Genomic DNA, 16,541 nt, shown 5'->3' with positions numbered 1-16,541 from the left:
CGGTTTAAAATGGCTGCCCGTACGGATTTCCGGTTCAAAATGGCTGCCGGCATGGAACTTCCGGTTTAAAATGGCTGCCTGTACGGATTTCCGGTTCAAAATGGTTGCCGGCATGGAACTTCCGGTTTAAAATGGCTGCGTGTACGGATTTCCGGTTCAAGATGGCTGCCGGCATGGAACTTCCGGTTTAAAATGGCCGCCTGTACGGATTTCCGGTTCAAAATGGCTGCCGCCATGTTTTTGTTTATATCGGTGGCGTTGTGCGTTTTTTTGGCGTGGAAACGCGGCGCTGCCAACCGCGGAAAGAACGTCGCGAAATGCCGCGCTGACGCGCGGCATTTCGCGACTTTCTTTCCGCGGTTGGCGGCGCCGCGTTTTGGGTTGCTATGGTGCTTGTTTTTGGTGACAAAATGGCGGCGCGCATGCGCATATGTGATTTCCGGCGGTTGCCATGGCTGCCGTGACGTACTTCCGGCGAAGGTGGCGGCGCTCGTGTCGGGGGGTTTTGCCGGTGCCACGCCGCTGCGGGACGGCCGCGCAGCGACCCGAAACGACCCCCCGGCGCGCTGGCGCGCGCCGGGGGGTCGTTTCGGGTCGCTGCGCGGCCGTCCCGCAGCGGCGTGGCCGTTGTACGGTTGCTGGTGGTTCGGATCGATTGCCGTTGTTCGCGGTGGGTTTTTTGGCGCCGGGGGGGTCGGCGGGTTGGGCGGGGGGTGTCGTGCTTGCGTTAGTATGTCGTTTTTTTGTGGTTTTGTACGTATTTTATTAAAAATTTTTTTTGCCGTTTTTCAACATGGCGGCTGCGTGACGTCATCGGAGGCGGTCCTACGGGGCGGCGCCGCGTGATGGACAGCTCCGGGGCGGTCCTCGGGGGTGGCGCGGCGTGACGGACAGCTCCGGGGCGGGGCCGGGGGCGGCGCGGCGTGACGGACAGCTCCGGGGCGGGGCCGGGGGTGGTGCGGTGTGACGGACAGCTCCGGGGCGGGGCCGGGGGCGGCGCGGCGTGACGGACAGCTCTGGGGCGGGGCCGGGGCCGGTGCGGCGTGACGGACAGCTGCGGGGCGGGGCCGGGGGCGGCGCGGCGTGACGGACAGCTCCGGGGCGGGGCTGGGGGGTTGTTGATGTCATTTTGGTGGTGATTTGCGGTGGGGTGATTTGTTTGCTGTTGTGTGGGGGGCTTTTTTATGGCGTGGGGGCTGAATAGGGGGAAGTGCTTGGTGTGTTGTGTGTTGGGCTGGGGGTCTGTGCGAGGGGATAGGTGTTGTGTATGGTGGGGGGCGGTGCTGGGCGTTGGGGGGGTGCAGGGGCGGGGTGAGTGCTTGGGGCTGGGGGGGTGCAGGGGCGGGGTGAGTGCTTGGGGCTGGGGGGGTGCAGGGGCGGGGTGAGTGCTTGGGGCTGGGGGGGTGCCGGGGTGGGGTGAGTGAGTGGGGAGTGGGTGTTTTGGGATGGGTAAGTGCTGTGGTAGCTGCTTGTAGGAGGCTGTGGTGGTGTGAGAGGGTTAGGGAGTGGCTATATAGTGGGGGTGTGTATGGGTGGGGACCCCCTATATAGGGTATATAGTATAAAGAAAAAGAATAAAAACTATAAGTCTGGTGCAGCAGTAGAAGGTTTCGTGCTCCGGGGAGTAAATGGTATCTATTTATAATCAAGATTTATTTTGTTTATTTACTCCCCGGGAGCATGAAAGGTTCTACTGCTGCTTTTTTTAAACTTTAAAGCTAGAAAGCAAAACACAAAGTTAGAAGAGAAAGGAGTTTGAGTTGATCATTTCTTTTCACTCAAACTTAAAGTTGGAGTGAAAAGAAAGGATGAACTCAAACTTGAGAGAAAAGAAAGGTTCTTTTCTCTGTAACTCAGAGTTAGAGGGAAAGGAAATAGAGAACAAAAAGAAATAAAGTCTAAGTCTAAGGCTGAGTTACAGAGAAAAGGGAGAGAGACTTAGAGTGGAAAGAAAGAGTGGGACAGTGCAAAGAAACACAGAGGGAAAGGAAACAAAGTTAGAAGGAATACAAAGTTAGAAGGAAAACAAAGAGAGGGAGAGTGGAACAAAATAAAAACTCTATTTCCTTTCCCTCTGAGTGAGAGAGAAAAGAAACAGAGTTGAAGTGGAAAGAAAAAGAAGAGAGGGATAAGAAACCAACTCTCTTTCTTTTCCATCTAACTCAGAGGTAGAGAGAAACTAAGCAGAGACAATTCCTGTTCACTGTAACTCTGAGTTACAGTGGAAAGAAATCAACTCCGTTTGCTTTCTGTCTAACTCGGAGCTAGCAGGAAAGAAAACAAAGTTGGAGGGAAAAGAAAACAGCTCTACTTCTTTTCTGTCTAACTCAGAGGTAGAGAGAAAGGAAACGGAGGCAATTCCTGGTCACTGTAACTGAGTTACAGTGGAAAGGAATCGACTCCGTTTGCTGTCTGTCTAACTCAGAGCGAGAGGGAAAAGAAACAGAGGAAGGGTGGAGACAAACCGACTCTAGTTCTTTTCTGTCTAACTCAGAGGTGGAGAGAAAGGAAACAGAGACGATGCCTGGTCCCTGTAACGCAGAGTTACAGGGGAAAGGAATCGACTCCATTTGCTGTCTGTCCAACTCGGAGCTAGAGGGAAAAGAAACAGAGTTGGAGAGAAAAGAGACAGAGGGAGAGTGGAGAGAAACCAACTCTATTTCTTTTCTGTCTAACTCAGAGGTAGAGAGAAAGGAAACAGAGACGATTCCTGTTCACTGGAACTGAGTTGCAGTGGAAAGGAATCGACTCCATTTGCTGTCTGTCTAACTCGGAGCTAGAAGGAAAGGAAACAGAGTTGGAGGGAAAATAAAGGGTTGGAGTCAGAGAGCAAAGAAACAGAAAAATAGAGGAAGTGACAGACAGAAATAAGGTTAGAAAGAGACAGAAAAGCAAGAAATAGAATGAAAATAATGACTACACCACACCAAAGACACAGGGGTTGGGGAGGAGGGGGTGGGGGGGATCATCTTTATTAGGGGTGAGGCAACTTTATTGAATGAATTTATTTACAGTACAGAAAAACACATAGAAACTGGATACAAATGCATTACAATACAATTGCTGTACACGCTGAAAAACTCCTAATTCACATACAGAGCAATACAGAGAAACACAGCAGCAAATACAGAACAATACAAGCCAAATACATATTAACGTAATATAACCATTTCTGAAAAGGACAATACATGCTGTTTCATTATTACTGCTCCCCCAAACCACAAGGAGCACGCAGAAAACACAATACTCATTCGCCACAGAAGCCGGCTTCTGCTCACACACACACTCACCTTCGCTCTCCTCTCAACCGCCCCGTTATAACCCTGCCGTCAGTGGTCCTCGGGAACGTGGTTCCGGGAGCCTCGAAATCGGCCTGCCTGACGAAAACCCCGGTCCGGGGCCGGTCCGTGCCCAAACTTAGGCGATGACTGTCGCCTCGCAGACCGGCCGGGACCGAGGAAAAAAAACCCCAGCTGGGGGGGAAAAAAAAAAAACCCCCCCAGCTGGGGATTTTTTATTCTAAATGTAAAAGTTAATTTAAAGTCCTGAAAAGCAATACACACAAGGTTAGAACCCCACAACACACACCCCTCCTACCCCACGGGAACTTGGTTCCCGGGGGCCTCAAAATCACCCTGCCTGACGAAAACCCCGGTCCGGGGCCGGTCCGTGCCCAAACTTAGGCGATGACTGTCGCCTCGCAGACCGGCCGGGACCGAGGAAAAAAAACCCCAGCTGGGGGGAAAAAAAAAAAACCCCCCCAGCTGGGGATTTTTTATTCTAAATTTAAATGTGAATTCAAAGTCCTGAAAGCAAAAGCAATACACACAAGGTTAGAACCCCACAACACACACCCGCCCCTCCTACCCCACGGGAACTCGGTTCCCGGGGGCCTCAAAAATTGGCCTGCCTGACGAAAACCCCGGTCCGGGGCCAGTCCGTGCCCAAACTTAGGCGATGACTGTCGCCTCGCAGACCGGCCGGGACCGAGGAAAAAAAACCCCAGCTGGGGGGGAAAAAAAAAAAACCCCCCCAGCTGGGGATTTTTTATTCTAAATTTAAATGTGAATTCAAAGTCCTGAAAAGCAAAAGCAATACACACAAGGTTAGAACCCCACAACACACACCCGCCCCTCCTACCCCACGGGAACTCGGTTCCCGGGGGCCTCAAAAATTGGCCTGCCTGACGAAAACCCCGGTCCGGGGCCGGTCCGTGCCCAAACTTAGGCGATGACTGTCGCCTCGCAGACCGGCCGGGACCGAGGAAAAAAAACCCCAGCTGGGGGGGAAAAAAAAAAAACCCCCCCAGCTGGGGATTTTTTATTCTAAATTTAAATGTGAATTCAAAGTCCTGAAAAGCAAAAGCAACACACACAAGGTTAGAACCGCTCAACACACACACACACAAGCACACCCAGACCCACCGACTCTCACAGACAGACACGCTCTGACACACAGCGGGAGACTCTAACTCACACAGTGACCACAACCCTTATTTAAAACACTGTGCTAAACAAAATGCCCCGAGATATCTTCTCGCTGCTGCTTCTCAACATCAAATGGTAGATCCTCAGAAAATAGGTATCGGAGACCTGCAAGACAACACAAGGTGGTCAGTGAGGGATTGTATGGTAGCTAGAACTCAGCCCCCCTCTAGGCCCACACATTTCGTACACAAAAACCTCATAGAAAACAGGACCTATAACCTTTTATACCTGTTCTACCTAACTCTAACTATGTGCCAGGGCAGGGCAGCTCCAAGCCAAGGCACTTTACAGAGGCAAGCACAGCACAAGGCACTTTACAGAGGCAAGCACAGCACAAGGCACTTTACAGAGGCAAGCACAGCACAAGGCACTTTACAGAGGCAAGCACAGCACAAGGCACTTTACAGAGGCAAGCACAGCACAAGGCACTTTACAGAGGCAAGCACAGCACAAGGCACTTTACAGAGGCAAGCACAGCACAAGGCACTTTACAGAGGCAAGCACAGCACAAGGCACTTTACAGAGGCAAGCACAGCACAAGGCACTTTACAGAGGCAAGCACAGCACAAGGCACTTTACAGAGGCAAGCACAGCACAAGGCACTTTACAGAGGCAAGCGCAGGCGATGTCCGCCGGGTGAACGTGGCGATAGCCGCAGGGACGCGAAGGCTGGTTCCTCGGACGAAAAAATCCACGACGACGTCGAGAGGCTGAGACGGCCGACGACGTGAAACGCGAGAGCATGAGAGGATGGATTGGAACTGCCCTGCCCGGCAAAAGCTCTGGGGAGCTCGAAAAGAAACCCTCTCCCTTGGCTTCAGAGGGGCCCACCCCACTACAGCCCTGTCCTGTACCTTAACTTCAAATTGGCTCCACTGATGATAAATGCTTTTCCCCTGATTCCAACTTCCACCTGTGATGCTTACCTTTTGTAACATAATAGGACAAGACCCATCCTCGATAGGATGTGTACATCGAGACATCCCCCGCGCCGGCTTCGGTGCGGCCGATCGCAAACTTCGGCTCTGCCTCTCTGCACGGAACCTCGGACAAAACAGAAAATATGACTGGCACCATCCACAAGGTGGAATTCCTGATGCGGTTCCTTTATTCCATCTTAGACTACGAAAGCTTGTCAGCCAACCAGGGACTTAAACAGAAGAAAAACCACTCAGTCCCACCTCTCGTACTCAAAGATCCCCTGTAAAGTTCGGAAGACAGAGCCCTCAAACGAGTGTGGGGTGCTTTGCATCTAGGCATGTGCAGTTTTTAAAAAATTCGAATCGCCTCCCTTGCTTTCTAGACACTGCTCACCGGCATGGCAGGCTAGGGGGGCTGAGGCGAAACGTCTTTCCCCCGATACCGAGTGCACGACAAATCTGCAACCCCTTCTGTCTCTCAGAATCCTGTCCGTGACACCGATTCGTGTCAGGATCCACGAGGTGGGATTTGTGATGTGGTTCTTTCATTCTATCTTAGAGAACTAAACATTATCAGCAAACCAAGTACTTTAAACAGAAAAATCAGTCAGTCCAAACTCTTGTACTCAAATATCCCTTGTAAAATTCTGAAGACAGAGCCCTCAAACGAGTGTGGGGTGCTTTGCATCTAGGCGTGTGCAGTTCTTAAAAAATTCGAATCGCCTCCCTTGCTTTCTAGACACTGCTCACCAGCGTGGCAGGCTAGGGGCGGCTGAGGCGAAACGTCTTTGCCCGACACTGAGTGCACGACAAATCTGCAACCCCTTCTGTCTCTCAGAATCCTGTCCGTGACACCCATTCGTGTCAGGATCCACAAGGTGGGATTTGTCATGTGGTTCCTTCATTCTATCTTAGAGAACTAAACATTATCAGCAAACAAGTACTTTAAACAGAAAAATCAGTCAGTCCAAACTCTTGTACTCAAATATCCCTTGTAAAATTCTGAAGACAGAGCCCTCAAACGAGTGTGGGGTGCTTTGCATCTAGGCATGTGCAGTTTTTAAAAAATTCGAATCGCCTCCCTTGCTTTCTAGACACTGCTCACCGGCGTGGCAGGCTAGGGGCGGCTGAGGCGAAACGTCTTTGCCCGAGACTGAGTGCACAACAAATCTGCAACCCCTTTCTGTCTCTCAGAATCCTGTCCGTGACACCGATCCGTGTCAGGATCCACAAGGTGGGATTTGTCATGTGGTTCCTTCATTCTATCTTAGAGAACTAAACATTATCAGCAAACAAGTACTTTAAACAGAAAAATCAGTCAGTCCAAACTCTTGTACTCAAATATCCCTTGTAAAATTCTGAAGACAGAGCCCTCAAACGAGTGTGGGGTGCTTTGCATCTAGGCGTGTGCAGTTCTTAAAAAATTCGAATCGCCTCCCTTGCTTTCTAGACACTGCTCACCAGCGTGGCAGGCTAGGGGCGGCTGAGGCGAAACGTCTTTCCCCCAATACTGAGTGCACGACAAATCTGCAACCCCTTCTGTCTCTCAGAATCCTGTCCGTGACACCGATCCGTGTCAGGATCCACAAGGTGGGATTTGTCATGTGGTTCCTTCATTCTATCTTAGAGAACTAAACATTATCAGCAAACAAGTACTTTAAACAGAAAAATCAGTCAGTCCAAACTCTTGCATTCAAATATCCCTTGTAAAATTCTGAAGACAGAGCCCTCAAATGAGTGTGGGGTGCTTTGCATCTAGGCGTGGGCAGTTTTTGAGAAATTCAAATCGCCTCCCTTGCTTTCTAGACACTGCTCACCGGCGTGGCAGGCTAGGGGGGCTGAGGCGAAACGTCTTTCCCCCGATACTGAGTGCACGACAAATCTGCAACCCCTTCTGTCTCTCAGAATCCTGTCCGTGACACCGATTCGTGTCAGGATCCACAAGGTGGGATTCGTGATATGGTTCTTTCATTCTATCTTAGAGAACTAAACATTATCAGCAAACCAGGGACTTAAACACCAAAACACACTTAGAGCTTGCACCCACCTGTCCTCTGGCATCCTGGGCTGGGATATCTTGCAAGTAGACCACCTAACATAAAAAAACAAGGGATTCAAGTTATAGCAGAAACTGAGACCCCAGCAAGAACAACTGCTTCTCTCCACCAACCGAGGCTCACCTTCACAATGCTTCACCTTCACTGCTGCTATCCGGCTTTACTTCCTGAAAAAAAATACAAAGAGCAGAGCTGTAACACAGTGACCGACTCCAGCCCCACTGCGAAAGAAGAACCGTGACCGACCTTCTCAGGGGGATCCCCTCATCTGGGACGAGGCGCTCTGCCGGGAGGTCGATCCATCCGCATCTGAAAGAAAGTTAGGAAAAAGGTCGAAGTGCTGCACGGTAACTTCACAGCTCCAGACACCTTCTGCCAACATAAGAATACTACCTAGACTCCAACTACAGCCCGTATTACGAGTCTCCAATTACAAGTGCCCGGGACTTGTCCTTGAACATCTGCAACGGGGCCGGGCGGCAGGGCAGAGCAGTTCCGGACCGAATACCCCCAGACACCCGTGACACATGAGACGAGGGGACACGACAGGGAGAGAAAACTCTGAGACGAGAAAATCCTCACGAGGACCGAGAAAATGCTGAACGAGATGACCGAGGAGGGACCGAAGGCGAGCCCGCCGGGCTCGGATGACCCCGGAGGAAAAGGATGCTAACGGAACGACTTATTCCGAGAACCGCGGAGACGGATGCCTGAGAATCCTGTGGCTGGAAGCCTCTGCCTGCCTTTGAATCGGCACAAGTCCTTATCCACTGTAAAGAAAGATTACTGCATACATCTGTCAACACAGCTGAGAACAAGACCTAAAAAGACATCCGATCGGATGCTGCTGAACAGAGATGCGATTCTGACGCCTGTCTGACCTCCCGAACCGAAACTTCGCCGGCGTCGGCCCCGGGCCGAGGAACGCAAAGATGGGAGATGACCGGAAGGACCTGGGGTTTCTCATAAGCTCCTGGGAGGACTAAGGCAAGAGACATGTTACACGAGATGAACGGAAGACACAGAAAGCACAACAGACAAGTGACGACACACCTTGGGACTGCTCTGCCCTGCCCGCCTCAGCATTGTTAGCCAAAGTGAGCCTTTCCCTCACGGTGGCCCCAAAGGCCAGTTCTCAAACTGCCCCCTTCCCATAGCTGACTCAAAACCCTAACCGGTGTGAATCCTAACCCACTACCCTGCTTCGATCCCCTCTGTGACCACAGCCCTCAACTTATCTCTCTGAAGCGAATCCATCGGAGAGACCAATCTGCTGCTAAGGAAAGCTGCCGCAGCGGTTCCCTTTTGTGTCACGCTGAATCTGCTGAGAGAATCTGAAGTATCGCACTTGACGTGACCTAGAACTTCAGGAAACTGCAATCCTCCTAAAAAAAAACCCAAACAGAAGAATCATTATAAAAGCATCTTATCACCCCTGAACTCCCAACCCAAAATCATGAACTTAAATACTCCCTGTGTTCCATAATGCTTTCTTCAAGGTGTTTTCAAAACCTCTGCTGCTTCAAATGCCCAAAAGATACCTGCTAAAAGCAGGTTGGAGTAAATTGAAAGAGCCTCTTCGCTGAAATGAGAGACAAGCTCTTCAGCCCAGCTGATTCCCTTGGAGGGAATAATGCCCCTTAGCACAGCCTGGGGTTAATATACCCCTAATTGAGCCCGCCTCTTTTTCCCACGCTGCCTGGGAAAAGGGAGGCGGCAAATCCCACCGGGTATAAAAGCCCTCAGAGGGACCATAGCTGTTTGGCTCCTCTGAGTTAAAATTGAGGTAAGGAGCTCTGCGTAGAAGAAAACTTTTTGGGAAAAGACAGTGTTTTCTTTTTTTACTGCAATTACTCAGAGCAATGGAGCAAAGGAAAAAAAAAAGGTAAGAAGCAAAACTTTGTGTTTCAGCAGTGTTGCCGGCTAAGTTGGATAATTTATGGACTTGCATAATTATTTATTAGTGATTACTAAGTAGCACTCCCCCTGTGATTAATTAGGGTGGAGAAGAATAGTATAGATATGAATGGTGTCTCATAGGGACCTCTAATTAGGGCTCTCTACATTATAAATGAAAATAAGAAAAAGAATAGACTCCCAGCTGGCATTACTGTTACATACCTGCTGGACTCGCTCCTGTTGGAAATATTTGGTGCCGGGGCGTGGGTAAGAGGTACCCTGAAATGCAGCTTTAAACCCTTGAAATGCTGTGTCCTAGTTTAGGGCAAATTAGGGAGGAAAACTCCAAATGGGGGTTTCCCCAGGGAAATGACCCCTCCCTACCAACTGGTCCAGGAAAGGAAAAAAAAAAATTCCTTGGAAAGAAGTGGAAAAAGCTGGTTTATTTAACAGAAATTGAATAATATGAAATAATAAAACCTCTCACTGTTCGATGGGATGGCAAGTCTAGGAAGAAAAGTCCTTTTCATGTGGTGTAGCTCGCCTCGCTCGGGTTCTTATCGTCCTTCCGGCGCTGAAAAGTGCCGAGGCCCAGGCCACGGTGGGCCAAAGGCGTGAGCTCCCGGGGTTTTGGCCGGGTGTTCGGTCCAGAGCAGGTTTGCACAGATCCAAGGAAACAAAAAAAGGAAAAAAAACCCAAGGTCCAGGGAACACCTCTGCCTCAGCTAGCTAAAACCAACTAAAAGCCAGAGAGAAGCTCTGTCCCGCTGTCTGTCTGTGCTTCAGACACCACAGTCCAGGAGCGAGATGTGTGGGAGTGATGTTTGTTCCTTAATGCAAACAGCGTGCTTCTTCTTCCCCCCGCTCTCGCTTTCAGAGCCAGTCTTAAAGGTGCAGAACTTAATATTTAACATAAACCAGACGATTGGGGATACTGGTATCATAAAGTCACCCCAGGACATGCTGGAAAAGGCAACGCTAAAAATGAGCAAATGGGGCAGCTACCTCCATTTAAATGGATACAGTGGTAAATAAATGGCTTCTCCCCTTTAATTTAAACCCATCAAATATTGGGAAAAAGAGTGGTTTTCCTCACTTTAAATCTCTCTGGTGATTGAAAAGGGGGCATTTTCGGTTAATTCAGATCCATAAAAAGCATCATCCCTGCTTTCCCTTTCCACTTAAAGTGGAAAAAAATAGAAAATGGGCATTCTCTATCAATTAATATCTCTAACAGCACAGAAAAGGCAGAGTTACCTCTAATTGAGACTATCAAAATTGCAGGGGAAGTGGATTTCTCTTCAATTCAAACACAGGCAATTGGGGAAAAGAAAGCTTTTTCCCTCAGCTTAAACGCCTTTTTTCCTGATAACTTATCCCTTCTTTGGGGCTGTGGAGATGGAGTAGCAAGGTAGAAGAGGAAAGCTGAAAACTGCCGCCCCCCGCCCCCCCCCCCCGCCGGGAATGTGCGTGCTGCCCCGCCCGCTTGGGTGACCCTGCTCGGCAGGACGGGCTTTTCTCTCGGCTTTATCTTAAAGTGACGCTCCCCGCCCGGGTGAAACCGCCTGATCCCCCGGTCCCTGCTGGGTGCCGTGACCCTCGTTCCCGGAGGAACTCCCGGGATGCCCCCGCTGGCCCCTCTGGCGGCTCCCTGCGCGAGCCTTGCCCCGGGTGACCCTCTCAAAACTGCCTCTGCAAGGAGCTGCTCCCTTCTCGTCCTCGCCAGTCACGCCTGAGGCTGCAGCACCTTGGAGTGGGGGGGGGGGGGGGTTGGGGGTGAGGCGCAGAAACATCCTGCCGATCGTTCCCTCCCTTACGTGTCCCGCTGTCCGTCCCCGAAACGCCGGGGTGCTGGGCTTTCATTTCTGCGATAGAGAACCGGTTTCCTCCTCGGGTGCCGTGGCCAAAATTGGGATTCTGCCGCATAAATCCCCTGCGTGCTGGGTTTGTGATTACGGAGGAAATTCCTCACGGGGTCCTAGGCGATTACCGGTTACTGACTTCCGCTTCCCTTGAGCGGTCGCGGGTTTGCCCGGCTCGTTTAGGGCTAATCCTGGCCGAACCTGAGCGCCCCCGTTGCTGCTCTGCCCTGAATTTCAGTGAAATATCGATATAGTTTATAAATGCTCCCTTTGCTCGCCGCTCGGTCTTTCCCACGCAGCCGCGGGGACCGGGCTCGCTCTGCGCTTCGATCCCGGCCCCGGCGGTCCCGCCCGGATGCTGCGGGTCATGGACGCGAGCTGAGGACCGCTACAAATGTTGGGTTTTAAAGTAAAAGTTCTATTACGCCCGGCTAAATGATCAAAATAACTACGTGTATTGATGATCACCAGGGAAAGCTTTTCAGGGAAGAAAATAGTCGTTTTGGTAGCGCAGATCCCGTTTTGACAATAATTGCGTTCATTTGGGTTTGGGAATCCTGCCGGTGTAAGACATCTGAGAACTGGTATTTTGCAATTTGATATTTTGAAATTGGGTGCTTTTCATATTTTGGAACTCACTAGTTTACTATTTTGAAACGGAATCATTTTGGAATTTTGGAACCCCGTATTCTGGTATTTTGCAATTGGATTCCTTTGGAAATTTTCAAACTCGGTGATTTGAAACTGCGTGACGCTGGTATTTTTGGACTTGTTCTGGTGTTTTAGAAGTGGGCATTTCTCTCCCCCTCCGCGGTTTGACAGGCTGGCACGGGGGGGGAAGGCACGGGGGGCGCAGGGGACGGCGGCAGGAGCGTCGGCGATAAAAGCTGTGATTGCGCATGCGTGGATGGCGTCAGCACCGCAGGGCAGCATGGGGGAGTGGTGTACGGCAGCAGGAGTTTCGGATCGGCCCGGGCCGCACCGCTCAGATCGGTGTCGCTGGACGGCGGCGGCAGCAGCGGGGCCGGCGGCTCCACGGGTGCCGGGAAAGCGGAGCCTGTGGGGCGGCAAGGCGGTGCGGGCGGCACGGAGGGGGTGTAGGGGAGCTGAGCTGCGGGAACGGCGATGCCGAGGGTGGGCGGGGTGGCGGAGCCGGGAACCACGGTGTCGGCGGGGGAAGGCGGGAGGACCGTGGGGACAGCGGCGGCAGGGCCCATAACCGCGGGGACGGCGGAACGGGGCGGGACCGCAACATCGGGGGTAGCTGGGACGGCAGGAGGGAGGCAAAAGCGGGCGGGCGGTGGGACGGGGAAGGCGGGGGGAGGGGTGGGAACGGAGCGTGCTGGAACTGGGGTAGGGGGAACGGGGGCCGCGTGGTCGGGGGCGCGCCGGTCTCAGTGGGCAGGAAAGGAGGGGGGCCGGCGGGGACAGAGGATGCGGGGGCCGCGTGGTCGGGGGGAGGGGTAGGAGATACGGGGGTTGCGGGGGTACGGGGGGCTCGTCACGCGTTGTGTATTGGCAGCACGCATTTCTACGAGTGCTCTGCAGGCTGGGAGGAGCTTAGCGGCCGCCGTAGTTCGGCGAGAGATGTTATTAAAAAGCTTATTACCAACTGTGTCCCAAAAATCTCTAGTAAAAAATTCTGAGTGTTTTGCGTTTGGGAAATTAACTAGAGTCCAGGTTAGGAGGGTTTTTAGTTCTCGTTTAGGCAATTTACTTTGGCTGGCTTTTAGTGAGAATTTTAGTTGCTTATACAGCTTTTTTTCTGGGGTTGAATAGTTTTGACCTGTGATAGACTGGTTTGTGACTCACCTCTTATTTTAATGATGTCGGCTAGTCTCTCAGAGCTCGGGTGATGGGTGCTGGCCAGGCACCTCCCGTCCGTTCTCGGGTGTCACTTAGTAATACTCGCACATAACCACGCTGCAGAGTCGTCTAAAAACTACAGTGTGGACGCTGCAGCGGAAACACTTTTAGAGAGTTCGGGGTGTAGATGCTGTGACAGCGTCTGCCCCTCGCTCGACCACGTAGAGGCTTTGCCCACCTAGCCCAGGTGAGACGTCGCCTCGCAACGCCCCCCTGAGCTCGGGGGCTCCACGGAAACCAGGGGTTCAGACGCTGTTTGGCAACCTTCACCCCGAAGAAACCACGCAGGGGATGTCCCATGTAGCACAGAAGAGGCGTGGCTTTGCCACCCTTCTCAGTGCCACGGGGCCCTGCGGAAACCAGGGGTGCGGACGCCGTTTGGAACGTGCGCCCCGAAAAAGCCACGCGGCGGATACCTCTAGAGCACCGGAGCCGATGCTGCTGAGCGACGGCCAGCCAGTGCCCGAGGGTGCTGCGGAACAGTGGAAAGAGAGTTACGGTGTTATGGTGATCAGCCGCATAAACTGCACTCTAGACTGCCTTAAAGGGTGAAAAAACCTGTCTTCGTAGTTGCCAGTGATGATGGAGCAGTGTCTCACCGATGGAGGAGTCGTGGGATGGCTCGTAAACGTGCGGGCGCCAGGTATTGGTGTGTAAAAACGCTCACTCGCGGTGAGAGACTTCTCCGGGGTCAAGCTGTTCAAGTATAAGCAATTTATTATAAGGGTAAAAAGAGGGGAGATTCGTGTCCGCCACCGGCCTCGGCGTCCGTGTGGTCCGGGGAAGGGGAGAGAGAACGGGTAGAGCAGGGGAGGAGAGGTTGGGAAAGGGGAGGGAGGGAATAAGAGAGCAATAGAGGGAAAGAGGGAAAAACCAGAGGGAGACAGCAGGGAAGACTAGTGGGGTAGGACCAGGGAGAGGGGGCTGAGAGTTAAGAGTGGGGGAGAGGGCTACACGGGAAGGAGGTAAGGGAGCGGGGTTCAGAGGTAAGAGCGGGGGAGAGGGGAGCTGAGAGAGGGGTAAGAGTTGAGAGCAAAGTTCTTGTTACAATCCAATATATCTTTTTCTATCATGAATATTCTAATTTTTAGTAACCGATCACCATGACACGGCCACTAAAGAGTTTACATACAGCCTATGCGCTTCCCTATATTAACATACAGTGCTGCGCTTTAGACTCTACAAAGCTTTACAAGTTCTTTCCTTGCTTCTTTACCTTTGGACTTCTCGATCAGCAGAAGGACATTGTTTTGTCAGCAGGGATTCTCGTTCAACTGGCTAGGCTATTGTTCTTTGGTTAACCGCCACTTGGTATCCTAGGACTCAGAGCAGGCTTTCATTTCTACTTTGATTCTAGCCTTCATATTTTCAGAATCTTCTGACAAACAATCACATTCATAAGGTTTCCCTGTTTCACCCTCCCCAACAGAGTTGCTTCCCTCAGTTTCAACTACTTTCGTCCTCATCATCCCCATTTTTTCTAGGGACGCTTTGGAGGGACTAGGAAGATGAAATCAAAAGGAAAAAAGGAGAAAGATCCCCCCTGCAAATCCAGATCCCCCCTGCAAATCCATGCACCGGTTCATCTGCTCGGCTGCTGCTGCTTGACAGAGGTTTGTCCGATACCCGCTGCTGTTGCCCCTGGGTGAGAGGGTAGGGGCGGAAAGGGCTCGCCGCTAGTTCCCTGAACGCCTCGTTGTCGGCACCTGACGCGCTGGGGTGCTCGGCTTCCCTTTATATGGCTAAGGACTCCTGTCCTCCTTCAGGTGCCCAAAGCTGAAACTAGAATTCCACCTTCAGAATTTCACGTGTCTCAGGTTTGTGACTCCCAAGGAATTTTTCCCCAGCAATCGTTCAGTCGTGAATTTTTCCTCTGCAGTCATTACTGCCTTGGCCTTCTGTGGACGTGTTTCAAACGCTCATTGAGAGCTGAGGAGCCGAGTTGGCTTGTTTATGACTTAGCTGACAAGCCCAGGCTAAATCCAAACACCCCGAATTACAGCGAAATATTAATGCGGTTTACAAAGAGGCCTCTTCCGTGCGACTCGGTCCTTTGCCACACGTCCCCGGAGATTTACTCCGTCCTTCGTTCCCGACCGTGCCTCTTCGGCGGCCCGCCTCTCGCGGACGCAAACCGAATGAAATTCTACTACGAGTGTTGCCTTGAAAAATAATCTTCTAAGTACATCTAGCTACGTGATTAAAACACATCCGTGCCTTGGCAGTCGTGTACGGAAAGCTTTTCAGTGGAGAAAATAGCTATTTTCATAGCACGCTTTCATACACCTTCAGAAAAAGCAGAATTTGTACCGGCTCCTGAGACTCCCAGCTGAAGAACCCGGCCGTCCTCGCGACGCCCGATGCGGCGGACGTCGGGGGAAAAGCCGAGCCTGGAGTGAAAAAGAGACGGTGAGTATGCGGCCTTTAAAAAAAGCCTTCGCGCAACAATAACGGGAACCTGTCGTGTTTATTCTTTGCTCATTTTTTCTGATAATGTAAATACCACGTAAAAGTACGTGAAACACGAAGCAGAGCTAGGATTTTACGGGTCTTCATTTCGGCAGTCTGGATGAAAAATGTCTCTTCCTGCGCTAACACCCGGTCCGGTTTGAATCCATATTTAGCCTGAATCTTCCTTGCCTCCCGTTTCCCATTTCTAGGAACTGCTTCCCGGTCTAAGGACAAGGCTGGATGCCAACCCTGTTCCACAAAGTTCAAGGAGAAGCTGGATGTCCTGTTTGATCGCTTGTGACCATTTGTACCACAGATCTTCTCTGTTGTATCCTGACCAGAGGCAGAAGTGAATCCTCAGGTTTCCAGAGAAGTAACCCACATTTCATCGATAATTTTACCAACAAATATTATCCACATATTTGTTACTATGGCCTAAAGAAATTACTCACGTGAGACACTTACGGCCGAGGTCACGTGGGGTAAGTTGAGATTCGGATGTGGGCTCTGGGATAGCCTTCCGTCCCGGCAGGGGAGGCCCGGTGATTAGCTTAGGACTAGACGATACTAGTCCCCGGTGCTTCGAAGGAAGGTACGAGAAAGCTCAGGAGTAATAACTGTTTTATGCGTCCATCCGTAAGTTTTTGATTACTGTAAAAGTGTTCTTTCCTATATGTATACATATGCATGTGTATATGATACCATTTACAGCAATCAAAAACTGGTTAAGAAGACGCATAATTAATATTATGCAATGTTAAACTTATCTAAATGATCTGTAATATGAATTGCCAAATGTACTAAATATATACTCTCATCCCAGAGTCTGCCACAGCTGATAAATCAATGGAAGATTGGAAAATCGTGTCCGGATAACGATTTTCCGAGCCCGCTGTAAAATCTAGCTGCTATATTAATTCACTAATTGCCAAGTCCAATTGACCTGAATATTGTTTTGATGCAGAAAACTTCTGGGTTTATTGGTAAATTCTCTATCTA

The 16,541-nt window shown here is 51.1% G+C and overlaps 2 long non-coding RNA genes across 2 annotated transcripts; one reads left to right on the top strand and one right to left on the bottom strand.

Annotated features, from left to right (window-relative positions):
- Positions 1-4,409: 4,409 nt before the first annotated feature.
- On the bottom strand, positions 4,410-7,798 carry LOC131583625 (uncharacterized). The gene is made up of 5 exons (XR_009278545.1): positions 7,711-7,798; positions 7,588-7,631; positions 7,455-7,499; positions 5,414-5,531; positions 4,410-4,592 (listed from the first exon to the last, which is right to left on the bottom strand). It is a non-coding gene; the product is annotated as an uncharacterized LOC131583625 (long non-coding RNA).
- Positions 7,799-13,636: 5,838 nt separating this feature from the next.
- Positions 13,637-15,079, top strand: LOC131583618 (uncharacterized). The gene is made up of 3 exons (XR_009278541.1): positions 13,637-13,734; positions 14,576-14,704; positions 14,971-15,079. It is a non-coding gene; the product is annotated as an uncharacterized LOC131583618 (long non-coding RNA).
- Positions 15,080-16,541: the final 1,462 nt, after the last annotated feature.

This window comes from Poecile atricapillus, chromosome 12, assembly GCF_030490865.1.
Source record: "Poecile atricapillus isolate bPoeAtr1 chromosome 12, bPoeAtr1.hap1, whole genome shotgun sequence".
Classification (NCBI taxonomy): Eukaryota; Metazoa; Chordata; class Aves; order Passeriformes; family Paridae; genus Poecile; species Poecile atricapillus.
Note: the sequence above shows the minus strand (reverse complement) of the source record. Positions and strands in the feature narration are given on the sequence as shown.